The sequence below is a fragment of the Solea solea genome, chromosome 10, assembly GCF_958295425.1.
Source record: "Solea solea chromosome 10, fSolSol10.1, whole genome shotgun sequence".
Classification (NCBI taxonomy): Eukaryota; Metazoa; Chordata; class Actinopteri; order Pleuronectiformes; family Soleidae; genus Solea; species Solea solea.
Window position 1 is genome coordinate 79,319 of NC_081143.1, and position 13,717 is coordinate 93,035.

Here is a 13,717-nt window from a genome sequence, read left to right on the forward strand (position 1 = left end):
TCAGAAAACAGCCGTATCCCTGCTGAATGCACACAAAAACAGAGACAAATAGAAAAACACATCCAAACAGTGAAATCATTGCAAAATCAAACACTGAAGGTATATAACTCTATCTTATAAGATTTTAACTTTATTTGTGAGGTTTATGTTATGGGAGAGTAGAAAAATGAAAAAAATTGCGAAAACAGCCGTATCCCTGCTGAATGCGCACAAAAACAGACACAAATAGAAAAACACATCCAAACAGTGAAATCAATATAAATTTAAACACTGAGGGTACATCAATATACCTTATAAGATGTTAACTTCATATTATAGGACAGTAGAAAAAAGATTAAAATACCCTCGATCAGCCTTAGTCCCTGATACACATACGGAAAAATCAGACTCCTGGCTTAATGCCTTTAGGAATTATTACAAAAAACACACCACAGCGGCTGACCTTTGACCTTTCCAAAGGTTGCACGGGTCTGAAACTCGACACCCTGGATTAGCCTTAGTCCCTGATACACATACGGAAAAATCAGACTCCTGGCTTAATGCCTTTAGGAATTATTACAAAAAACACACCCGAAATCAGACTCCTGACTCAATGCCTTACAAAAAATACACCACAGTGGCTGACCTTTGACCTTTCCAAAGGTTGCACAGATCTGAAACTCAGCACCCTGGATCAGCCAGGAGTCCCTGATACACATACGGAGAAATCAGCATCCGGGCTCATTGCCTTTAGGAATTATTGAAGAAAAGACAGTTTCCCACCTTTCTTACGTTTGAATTTTACAGACTGTGTTTTTGGCAGTTTTTTTTGGCCAGGGGGAAAAAAGCCCAAAGTCCTGTGTCCAAAACTGAAAATCAGGTCATGTCAGACTCTATACAGTCTTAGACTCTTTGGCCAGACTCCTGGCTTAATGCCTTTAGGAATTATTACAAAAAACACACCCGAACGGCTGACCTTTGACCTTTCCAAAGGTTGCACGGGTCTTAAACTCGGCACCCTGGATTAGCCTTAGTCCCTGATACACATACAGAAAAATCAGACTCCTGGCTTAATGCCTTTAGGAATTATTACAAAAAACACACCCGAACGGCTAACCATTGACCTTTTCCGAAAGTTGCACAGGTCTGAAACTCGGCAACCGGGATAAGCTTTAGTCCCTGATACACATACGGAGAAATCAGCATCCGGGCTCATTGCCTTTAGGAATTATTGAAGAAAAGACAGTTTCCCACCTTTCTTACATTTGAATTTTACAGACTGTGTTTTTGGCAGTTTTTTTTGGCCCGGGGGAAAAAAGCCCACAGTCCTGTGTCCAAAAACTGAAGACTCTATACAGTCTTAGACTCTTTGGCCAGAGTGGAAGTTTTGGAGGAACTACATTTCTACAGGGCCCTGCGATGGACTGGCGAACTGTCCAGGGTGTACCCCGCCTATCGCCCGATGTAGCTGAGATTGGCACAGCACCCCCGCGACCCTCTGGTTGAGGATAAAGCGGTAGATGATGACTGACTGACATTTCTACAGGTCGCAGGAGTGTGAATATTTCATATGTCGTTTGGGGTCCCAAGACGAGCGGAACGACGAAGGTACATTAGTATATCTTATAAGATGTTAACTTTATTTGTGAGGTTTATGTTATGGGACAGTAGAAAAATGAAAAAAAATCAGAAAACAGTCGTATTCCAGCTGAATGCGCACAAAAACAGACAAAAATAGAAAAACACATTCAAACAGTGAAATCATTGCAAAATCAAACACTGAAGGTATATAACTATATCTTATGAGATGTTAACTTTATTTGTGAGGTTTATGTTATGGGACAATAAAAAAATGAATAAAATCAGAAAACAGCCGTATCCCTGCTGAATGCACACAAAAACAGAGACAAATAGAAAAACACATCCAAACAGTGAAATCATTGCAAAATCAAACACTGAAGGTATATAACTATATCTTATAAGATTTTAACTTTATTTGTGAGGTTTATGTTATGGGAGAGTAGAAAAATGAAAAAAATTGCGAAAACAGCCGTATCCCTGCTGAATGCGCACAAAAACAGACACAAATAGAAAAACACATCCAAACAGTGAAATCAATATAAATTTAAACACTGAGGGTACATCAATATACCTTATAAGATGTTAACTTCATATTATAGGACAGTAGAAAAAAGATTAAAATACCCTCGATCAGCCTTAGTCCCTGATACACATACGGAAAAATCAGACTCCTGGCTTAATGCCTTTAGGAATTATTACAAAAAACACACCACAGCGGCTGACCTTTGACCTTTCCAAAGGTTGCACGGGTCTGAAACTCGACACCCTGGATTAGCCTTAGTCCCTGATACACATACGGAAAAATCAGACTCCTGGCTTAATGCCTTTAGGAATTATTACAAAAAACACACCCGAAATCAGACTCCTGACTCAATGCCTTACAAAAAATACACCACAGTGGCTGACCTTTGACCTTTCCAAAGGTTGCACAGATCTGAAACTCAGCACCCTGGATCAGCCAGGAGTCCCTGATACACATACGGAGAAATCAGCATCCGGGCTCATTGCCTTTAGGAATTATTGAAGAAAAGACAGTTTCCCACCTTTCTTACGTTTGAATTTTACAGACTGTGTTTTTGGCAGTTTTTTTTGGCCAGGGGGAAAAAAGCCCAAAGTCCTGTGTCCAAAACTGAAAATCAGGTCATGTCAGACTCTATACAGTCTTAGACTCTTTGGCCAGACTCCTGGCTTAATGCCTTTAGGAATTATTACAAAAAACACACCCGAACGGCTGATCTTTGACCTTTCCAAAGGTTGCACGGGTCTGAAACTCGGCACCCTGGATTAGCCTTAGTCCCTGATACACATACAGAAAAATCAGACTCCTGGCTTAATGCCTTTAGGAATTATTACAAAAAACACCACCCGAACGGCTAACCATTGACCTTTTCCGAAAGTTGCACAGGTCTGAAACTCGGCAACCGGGATAAGCTTTAGTCCCTGATACACATACGGAGAAATCAGCATCCGGGCTCATTGCCTTTAGGAATTATTGAAGAAAAGACAGTTTCCCACCTTTCTTACATTTGAATTTTACAGACTGTGTTTTTGGCAGTTTTTTTTGGCCCGGGGGAAAAAAGCCCACAGTCCTGTGTCCAAAAACTGAAGACTCTATACAGTCTTAGACTCTTTGGCCAGAGTGGAAGTTTTGGAGGAACTACATTTCTACAGGGCCCTGCGATGGACTGGCGAACTGTCCAGGGTGTACCCCGCCTATCGCCCGATGTAGCTGAGATTGGCACAGCACCCCCGCGACCCTCTGGTTGAGGATAAAGCGGTAGATGATGACTGACTGACATTTCTACAGGTCGCAGGAGTGTGAATATTTCATATGTCGTTTGGGGTCCCAAGACGAGCGGAACGACGAAGGTACATTAGTATATCTTATAAGATGTTAACTTTATTTGTGAGGTTTATGTTATGGGACAGTAGAAAAATGAAAAAAAATCAGAAAACAGTCGTATTCCAGCTGAATGCGCACAAAAACAGACAAAAATAGAAAAACACATTCAAACAGTGAAATCATTGCAAAATCAAACACTGAAGGTATATAACTATATCTTATGAGATGTTAACTTTATTTGTGAGGTTTATGTTATGGGACAATAAAAAAATGAATAAAATCAGAAAACAGCCGTATCCCTGCTGAATGCACACAAAAACAGAGACAAATAGAAAAACACATCCAAACAGTGAAATCATTGCAAAATCAAACACTGAAGGTATATAACTCTATCTTATAAGATTTTAACTTTATTTGTGAGGTTTATGTTATGGGAGAGTAGAAAAATGAAAAAAATTGCGAAAACAGCCGTATCCCTGCTGAATGCGCACAAAAACAGACACAAATAGAAAAACACATCCAAACAGTGAAATCAATATAAATTTAAACACTGAGGGTACATCAATATACCTTATAAGATGTTAACTTCATATTATAGGACAGTAGAAAAAAGATTAAAATACCCTCGATCAGCCTTAGTCCCTGATACACATACGGAAAAATCAGACTCCTGGCTTAATGCCTTTAGGAATTATTACAAAAAACACACCACAGCGGCTGACCTTTGACCTTTCCAAAGGTTGCACGGGTCTGAAACTCGACACCCTGGATTAGCCTTAGTCCCTGATACCCATACGGAAAAATCAGACTCCTGGCTTAATGCCTTTAGGAATTATTACAAAAAACACACCCGAAATCAGACTCCTGACTCAATGCCTTACAAAAAATACACCACAGTGGCTGACCTTTGACCTTTCCAAAGGTTGCACAGATCTGAAACTCAGCACCCTGGATCAGCCAGGAGTCCCTGATACACATACGGAGAAATCAGCATCCGGGCTCATTGCCTTTAGGAATTATTGAAGAAAAGACAGTTTCCCACCTTTCTTACGTTTGAATTTTACAGACTGTGTTTTTGGCAGTTTTTTTTGGCCAGGGGGAAAAAAGCCCAAAGTCCTGTGTCCAAAACTGAAAATCAGGTCATGTCAGACTCTGTACAGTCTTAGACTCTTTGGCCAGACTCCTGGCTTAATGCCTTTAGGAATTATTACAAAAAACACACCCGAACGGCTGACCTTTGACCTTTCCAAAGGTTGCACGGGTCTTAAACTCGGCACCCTGGATTAGCCTTAGTCCCTGATACACATACAGAAAAATCAGACTCCTGGCTTAATGCCTTTAGGAATTATTACAAAAAACACACCCGAACGGCTAACCATTGACCTTTTCCGAAAGTTGCACAGGTCTGAAACTCGGCAACCGGGATAAGCTTTAGTCCCTGATACACATACGGAGAAATCAGCATCCGGGCTCATTGCCTTTAGGAATTATTGAAGAAAAGACAGTTTCCCACCTTTCTTACATTTGAATTTTACAGACTGTGTTTTTGGCAGTTTTTTTTGGCCCGGGGGAAAAAAGCCCACAGTCCTGTGTCCAAAAACTGAAGACTCTATACAGTCTTAGACTCTTTGGCCAGAGTGGAAGTTTTGGAGGAACTACATTTCTACAGGGCCCTGCGATGGACTGGCGAACTGTCCAGGGTGTACCCCGCCTATCGCCCGATGTAGCTGAGATTGGCACAGCACCCCCGCGACCCTCTGGTTGAGGATAAAGCGGTAGATGATGACTGACTGACATTTCTACAGGTCGCAGGAGTGTGAATATTTCATATGTCGTTTGGGGTCCCAAGACGAGCGGAACGACGAAGGTACATTAGTATATCTTATAAGATGTTAACTTTATTTGTGAGGTTTATGTTATGGGACAGTAGAAAAATGAAAAAAAATCAGAAAACAGTCGTATTCCAGCTGAATGCGCACAAAAACAGACAAAAATAGAAAAACACATTCAAACAGTGAAATCATTGCAAAATCAAACACTGAAGGTATATAACTATATCTTATGAGATGTTAACTTTATTTGTGAGGTTTATGTTATGGGACAATAAAAAAATGAATAAAATCAGAAAACAGCCGTATCCCTGCTGAATGCACACAAAAACAGAGACAAATAGAAAAACACATCCAAACAGTGAAATCATTGCAAAATCAAACACTGAAGGTATATAACTCTATCTTATAAGATTTTAACTTTATTTGTGAGGTTTATGTTATGGGAGAGTAGAAAAATGAAAAAAATTGCGAAAACAGCCGTATCCCTGCTGAATGCGCACAAAAACAGACACAAATAGAAAAACACATCCAAACAGTGAAATCAATATAAATTTAAACACTGAGGGTACATCAATATACCTTATAAGATGTTAACTTCATATTATAGGACAGTAGAAAAAAGATTAAAATACCCTCGATCAGCCTTAGTCCCTGATACACATACGGAAAAATCAGACTCCTGGCTTAATGCCTTTAGGAATTATTACAAAAAACACACCACAGCGGCTGACCTTTGACCTTTCCAAAGGTTGCACGGGTCTGAAACTCGACACCCTGGATTAGCCTTAGTCCCTGATACACATACGGAAAAATCAGACTCCTGGCTTAATGCCTTTAGGAATTATTACAAAAAACACACCCGAAATCAGACTCCTGACTCAATGCCTTACAAAAAATACACCACAGTGGCTGACCTTTGACCTTTCCAAAGGTTGCACAGATCTGAAACTCAGCACCCTGGATCAGCCAGGAGTCCCTGATACACATACGGAGAAATCAGCATCCGGGCTCATTGCCTTTAGGAATTATTGAAGAAAAGACAGTTTCCCACCTTTCTTACGTTTGAATTTTACAGACTGTGTTTTTGGCAGTTTTTTTTGGCCAGGGGGAAAAAAGCCCAAAGTCCTGTGTCCAAAACTGAAAATCAGGTCATGTCAGACTCTATACAGTCTTAGACTCTTTGGCCAGACTCCTGGCTTAATGCCTTTAGGAATTATTACAAAAAACACACCCGAACGGCTGACCTTTGACCTTTCCAAAGGTTGCACGGGTCTGAAACTCGGCACCCTGGATTAGCCTTAGTCCCTGATACACATACAGAAAAATCAGACTCCTGGCTTAATGCCTTTAGGAATTATTACAAAAAACACACCCGAACGGCTAACCATTGACCTTTTCCGAAAGTTGCACAGGTCTGAAACTCGGCAACCGGGATAAGCTTTAGTCCCTGATACACATACGGAGAAATCAGCATCCGGGCTCATTGCCTTTAGGAATTATTGAAGAAAAGACAGTTTCCCACCTTTCTTACATTTGAATTTTACAGACTGTGTTTTTGGCAGTTTTTTTTGGCCCGGGGGAAAAAAGCCCACAGTCCTGTGTCCAAAAACTGAAGACTCTATACAGTCTTAGACTCTTTGGCCAGAGTGGAAGTTTTGGAGGAACTACATTTCTACAGGGCCCTGCGATGGACTGGCGAACTGTCCAGGGTGTACCCCGCCTATCGCCCGATGTAGCTGAGATTGGCACAGCACCCCCGCGACCCTCTGGTTGAGGATAAAGCGGTAGATGATGACTGACTGACATTTCTACAGGTCGCAGGAGTGTGAATATTTCATATGTCGTTTGGGGTCCCAAGACGAGCGGAACGACGAAGGTACATTAGTATATCTTATAAGATGTTAACTTTATTTGTGAGGTTTATGTTATGGGACAGTAGAAAAATGAAAAAAAATCAGAAAACAGTCGTATTCCAGCTGAATGCGCACAAAAACAGACAAAAATAGAAAAACACATTCAAACAGTGAAATCATTGCAAAATCAAACACTGAAGGTATATAACTATATCTTATGAGATGTTAACTTTATTTGTGAGGTTTATGTTATGGGACAATAAAAAAATGAATAAAATCAGAAAACAGCCGTATCCCTGCTGAATGCACACAAAAACAGAGACAAATAGAAAAACACATCCAAACAGTGAAATCATTGCAAAATCAAACACTGAAGGTATATAACTCTATCTTATAAGATTTTAACTTTATTTGTGAGGTTTATGTTATGGGAGAGTAGAAAAATGAAAAAAATTGCGAAAACAGCCGTATCCCTGCTGAATGCGCACAAAAACAGACACAAATAGAAAAACACATCCAAACAGTGAAATCAATATAAATTTAAACACTGAGGGTACATCAATATACCTTATAAGATGTTAACTTCATATTATAGGACAGTAGAAAAAAGATTAAAATACCCTCGATCAGCCTTAGTCCCTGATACACATACGGAAAAATCAGACTCCTGGCTTAATGCCTTTAGGAATCATTACAAAAAACACACCACAGCGGCTGACCTTTGACCTTTCCAAAGGTTGCACGGGTCTGAAACTCGACACCCTGGATTAGCCTTAGTCCCTGATACACATACGGAAAAATCAGACTTCTGGCTTAATGCCTTTAGGAATTATTACAAAAAACACACCCGAAATCAGACTCCTGACTCAATGCCTTACAAAAAATACACCACAGTGGCTGACCTTTGACCTTTCCAAAGGTTGCACAGATCTGAAACTCAGCACCCTGGATCAGCCAGGAGTCCCTGATACACATACGGAGAAATCAGCATCCGGGCTCATTGCCTTTAGGAATTATTGAAGAAAAGACAGTTTCCCACCTTTCTTACGTTTGAATTTTACAGACTGTGTTTTTGGCAGTTTTTTTTGGCCAGGGGGAAAAAAGCCCAAAGTCCTGTGTCCAAAACTGAAAATCAGGTCATGTCAGACTCTATACAGTCTTAGACTCTTTGGCCAGACTCCTGGCTTAATGCCTTTAGGAATTATTACAAAAAACACACCCGAACGGCTGACCTTTGACCTTTCCAAAGGTTGCACGGGTCTTAAACTCGGCACCCTGGATTAGCCTTAGTCCCTGATACACATACAGAAAAATCAGACTCCTGGCTTAATGCCTTTAGGAATTATTACAAAAAACACACCCGAACGGCTAACCATTGACCTTTTCCGAAAGTTGCACAGGTCTGAAACTCGGCAACCGGGATAAGCTTTAGTCCCTGATACACATACGGAGAAATCAGCATCCGGGCTCATTGCCTTTAGGAATTATTGAAGAAAAGACAGTTTCCCACCTTTCTTACATTTGAATTTTACAGACTGTGTTTTTGGCAGTTTTTTTTGGCCCGGGGGAAAAAAGCCCACAGTCCTGTGTCCAAAAACTGAAGACTCTATACAGTCTTAGACTCTTTGGCCAGAGTGGAAGTTTTGGAGGAACTACATTTCTACAGGGCCCTGCGATGGACTGGCGAACTGTCCAGGGTGTACCCCGCCTATCGCCCGATGTAGCTGAGATTGGCACAGCACCCCCGCGACCCTCTGGTTGAGGATAAAGCGGTAGATGATGACTGACTGACATTTCTACAGGTCGCAGGAGTGTGAATATTTCATATGTCGTTTGGGGTCCCAAGACGAGCGGAACGACGAAGGTACATTAGTATATCTTATAAGATGTTAACTTTATTTGTGAGGTTTATGTTATGGGACAGTAGAAAAATGAAAAAAAATCAGAAAACAGTCGTATTCCAGCTGAATGCGCACAAAAACAGACAAAAATAGAAAAACACATTCAAACAGTGAAATCATTGCAAAATCAAACACTGAAGGTATATAACTATATCTTATGAGATGTTAACTTTATTTGTGAGGTTTATGTTATGGGACAATAAAAAAATGAATAAAATCAGAAAACAGCCGTATCCCTGCTGAATGCACACAAAAACAGAGACAAATAGAAAAACACATCCAAACAGTGAAATCATTGCAAAATCAAACACTGAAGGTATATAACTCTATCTTATAAGATTTTAACTTTATTTGTGAGGTTTATGTTATGGGAGAGTAGAAAAATGAAAAAAATTGCGAAAACAGCCGTATCCCTGCTGAATGCGCACAAAAACAGACACAAATAGAAAAACACATCCAAACAGTGAAATCAATATAAATTTAAACACTGAGGGTACATCAATATACCTTATAAGATGTTAACTTCATATTATAGGACAGTAGAAAAAAGATTAAAATACCCTCGATCAGCCTTAGTCCCTGATACACATACGGAAAAATCAGACTCCTGGCTTAATGCCTTTAGGAATTATTACAAAAAACACACCACAGCGGCTGACCTTTGACCTTTCCAAAGGTTGCACGGGTCTGAAACTCGACACCCTGGATTAGCCTTAGTCCCTGATACACATACGGAAAAATCAGACTCCTGGCTTAATGCCTTTAGGAATTATTACAAAAAACACACCCGAAATCAGACTCCTGACTCAATGCCTTACAAAAAATACACCACAGTGGCTGACCTTTGACCTTTCCAAAGGTTGCACAGATCTGAAACTCAGCACCCTGGATCAGCCAGGAGTCCCTGATACACATACGGAGAAATCAGCATCCGGGCTCATTGCCTTTAGGAATTATTGAAGAAAAGACAGTTTCCCACCTTTCTTACGTTTGAATTTTACAGACTGTGTTTTTGGCAGTTTTTTTTGGCCAGGGGGAAAAAAGCCCAAAGTCCTGTGTCCAAAACTGAAAATCAGGTCATGTCAGACTCTATACAGTCTTAGACTCTTTGGCCAGACTCCTGGCTTAATGCCTTTAGGAATTATTACAAAAAACACACCCGAACGGCTGACCTTTGACCTTTCCAAAGGTTGCACGGGTCTGAAACTCGGCACCCTGGATTAGCCTTAGTCCCTGATACACATACAGAAAAATCAGACTCCTGGCTTAATGCCTTTAGGAATTATTACAAAAAACACACCCGAACGGCTAACCATTGACCTTTTCCGAAAGTTGCACAGGTCTGAAACTCGGCAACCGGGATAAGCTTTAGTCCCTGATACACATACGGAGAAATCAGCATCCGGGCTCATTGCCTTTAGGAATTATTGAAGAAAAGACAGTTTCCCACCTTTCTTACATTTGAATTTTACAGACTGTGTTTTTGGCAGTTTTTTTTGGCCCGGGGGAAAAAAGCCCACAGTCCTGTGTCCAAAAACTGAAGACTCTATACAGTCTTAGACTCTTTGGCCAGAGTGGAAGTTTTGGAGGAACTACATTTCTACAGGTCGCAGGAGTGTGAATATTTCATATGTCGTTTGGGGTCCCAAGACGAGCGGAACGACGAGGGTACTTAGTATATCTTATAAGATGTTAACTTTATTTGTGAGGTTTATGTTATGGGACAGTAGAAAAATGAAAAAAAATCAGAAAACAGTCGTATTCCAGCTGAATGCGCACAAAAACAGACAAAAATAGAAAAACACATTCAAACAGTGAAATCATTGCAAAATCAAACACTGAAGGTATATAACTATATCTTATAAGATGTTAACTTTATTTGTGAGGTTTATGTTATGGGACAGTTAAAAAATGAAAAAAAATCAGAAAACAGTCGTATTCCAGCTGAATGCGAACAAAAACAGACAAAAATAGAAAAACACATTCAAACAGTGAGATCATTGCAAAATCAAACACTGAAGGTATATAACTATATCTTATGAGATGTTAACTTTATTTGTGAGGTTTATGTTATGGGACAATAAAAAAAATGAAAAAACATCAGAAAACAGCCGTTTCCCTGCTGAATGCACACAAAAACAGAGACAAATAGAAAAACACATCCAAACAGTGAAATCATTATAAATTCAAACACTGAGGGTACATCAATATACCTTATAAGATGTTAACTTCATATTATAGGACAGTAGAAAAAAGATTAAAATACCCTCGATCAGCCTTAGTCCCTGATACACACACGGAAAAATCAGACTCCTGGCTTAATGCCTTTAGGAATTATTACAAAAAACACACCTAAACGGCTGACCTTTGACCTTTCTGAAGGTTACACAGGTCTGAAACTCGGCACCCTAGATTAGCCTTAGTCCCTGATACACATACGGAAAAATCAGACTCCTGGCTCGATGCCTTTATGAATTATTACAAAAAACACACCCGAACGGCTGACCATTGACCTTTCCGAAGGTTGCACAGGTCTGAAACTCGGCACCCTGGATCAGCCTTAGTCCCTATACACACACGGAAAAATCAGACTCCTGGCTCAATGCCTTTAGGAATTATTACAAAAAACACACCCGAACGGCTGACCTTTGACCTTTCCAAAGGTTGCACGGGTCTGAAACTCGGCACCCTGGATTAGCCTTAGTCCCTGATACACATACAGAAAAATCAGACTCCTGGCTTAATGCCTTTAGGAATTATTACAAAAAACACACCCGAACGGCTAACCATTGACCTTTTCCGAAAGTTGCACAGGTCTGAAACTCGGCAACCGGGATAAGCTTTAGTCCCTGATACACATACGGAAAAATCAGACTCCTGACTCAATGCCTTTAGGAATTATTCCAAAAAATACACCACAGTGGCTGACATTTGACCTTTCCAAAGGTTGCACAGATCTGAAACTCAGCACCCTGGATTAGCCTTAGTCCCTGATACACATACAGAAAAATCAGACTCCTGGCTTAATGCCTTTAGGAATTATTACAAAAAACACACCCGAACGGCTAACCATTGACCTTTTCCGAAAGTTGCACAGGTCTGAAACTCGGCAACCGGGATAAGCTTTAGTCCCTGATACACATACGGAAAAATCAGACTCCTGACTCAATGCCTTTAGGAATTATTACAAAAAACACACCACAGCGGCTGACCTTTGACCTTTCCAAAGGTTGCACGGGTCTGAAACTCGGCACCCTGGATCAGCCAGGAGTCCCTGATACACATACGGAGAAATCAGCATCCGGGCTCATTGCCTTTAGGAATTATTGAAGAAAAGACAGTTTCCCACCTTTCTTACGTTTGAATTTTACAGACTGTGTTTTTGGCAGTTTTTTTTGGCCAGGGGGAAAAAAGCCCAAAGTCCTTTGTCCAAAAACTGAAAATCAGGTCATGTCAGACTCTATACAGTCTTAGACTCTTTGGCCAGAGTGGAAGTTTTGGAGGAAATACATTTCTACAGGTCGCAGGAGTGTGAATATTTCATATGTCGTTTGGGGTCCCAAGACGAGCGGAACGACGAGGGTACATTAGTATATCTTATAAGATGTTAACTTTATTTGTGAGGTTTATGTTATGGGACAGTAGAAAATGAAAAAAAATCAGAAAACAGTCTTATTCCAACTGAATGCTCACAAAAACAGACACAAATAGAAAAACACATCCAAACAGTGAAATCATTGCAAAATCAAACACTGAGGGTACCGAAGAATATCTTATAAGATGTTAACTTTATTTGTGAGGTTTATGTTATGGGACAGTAGAAAAATGAAAAAAAAATTAGAAAACAGTCGTATTCCAGCTGAATGCGCACAAAAACAGACAAAAATAGAAAAACACATTCAAACAGTGAAATCATTGCAAAATCAAACACTGAAGGTATATAACTATATCTTATAAGATTTTAACTTTATTTGTGAGGTTTATGTTATGGGACAGTAGAAAAATGAAAAAAATTGCGAAAACAGCCGTATTCCTTCTGAATGCGCACAAAAACAGACACAAATAGAAAAACACATCCAAACAGTGAAATCATTATAAATTTAAACACTGAGGGTACATCAATATACCTTATAAGATGTTAACTTCATATTATAGGACAGTAGAAAAAAGATTAAAATACCCTCGATCAGCCTTAGTCCCTGATACACATACGGAAAAATCAGACTCCTGGCTTAATGCCTTTAGGAATTATTACAAAAAACACACCCAAATGGCTGACCTTTGACCTTTCCAAAGGTTGCACGGGTCTTAAACTCGACACCCTAGATACACATACGGAAAAATCAGACTCCTGGCTCAATGCCTTTAGGAATTATTACAAAAAACACACCCGAACGGCTGACCTTTGACCTTTCCAAAAGTTGCACGGGTCTGAAACTCGACACCCTGGATCAGCCTTAGTCCCTGATACACATACGGAAAAATCAGACTCCTGGCTTAATGCCTTTAGGAATTATTACAAAAAACACACCCGAACGGCTGACCTTTGACCTTTCCAAAGGTTGCACGGGTCTGAAACTCGACACCCTGGATCAGCTTTAGTCCCTGATACACATACGGAAAAATCAGACTCCTGGCTTAATGCCTTTAGGAATTATTACAAAAAACACAACCGAACGGCTGACCAATGACCTTTTCCGAACGTTGCACAGGTCTGAAACTCGGCAA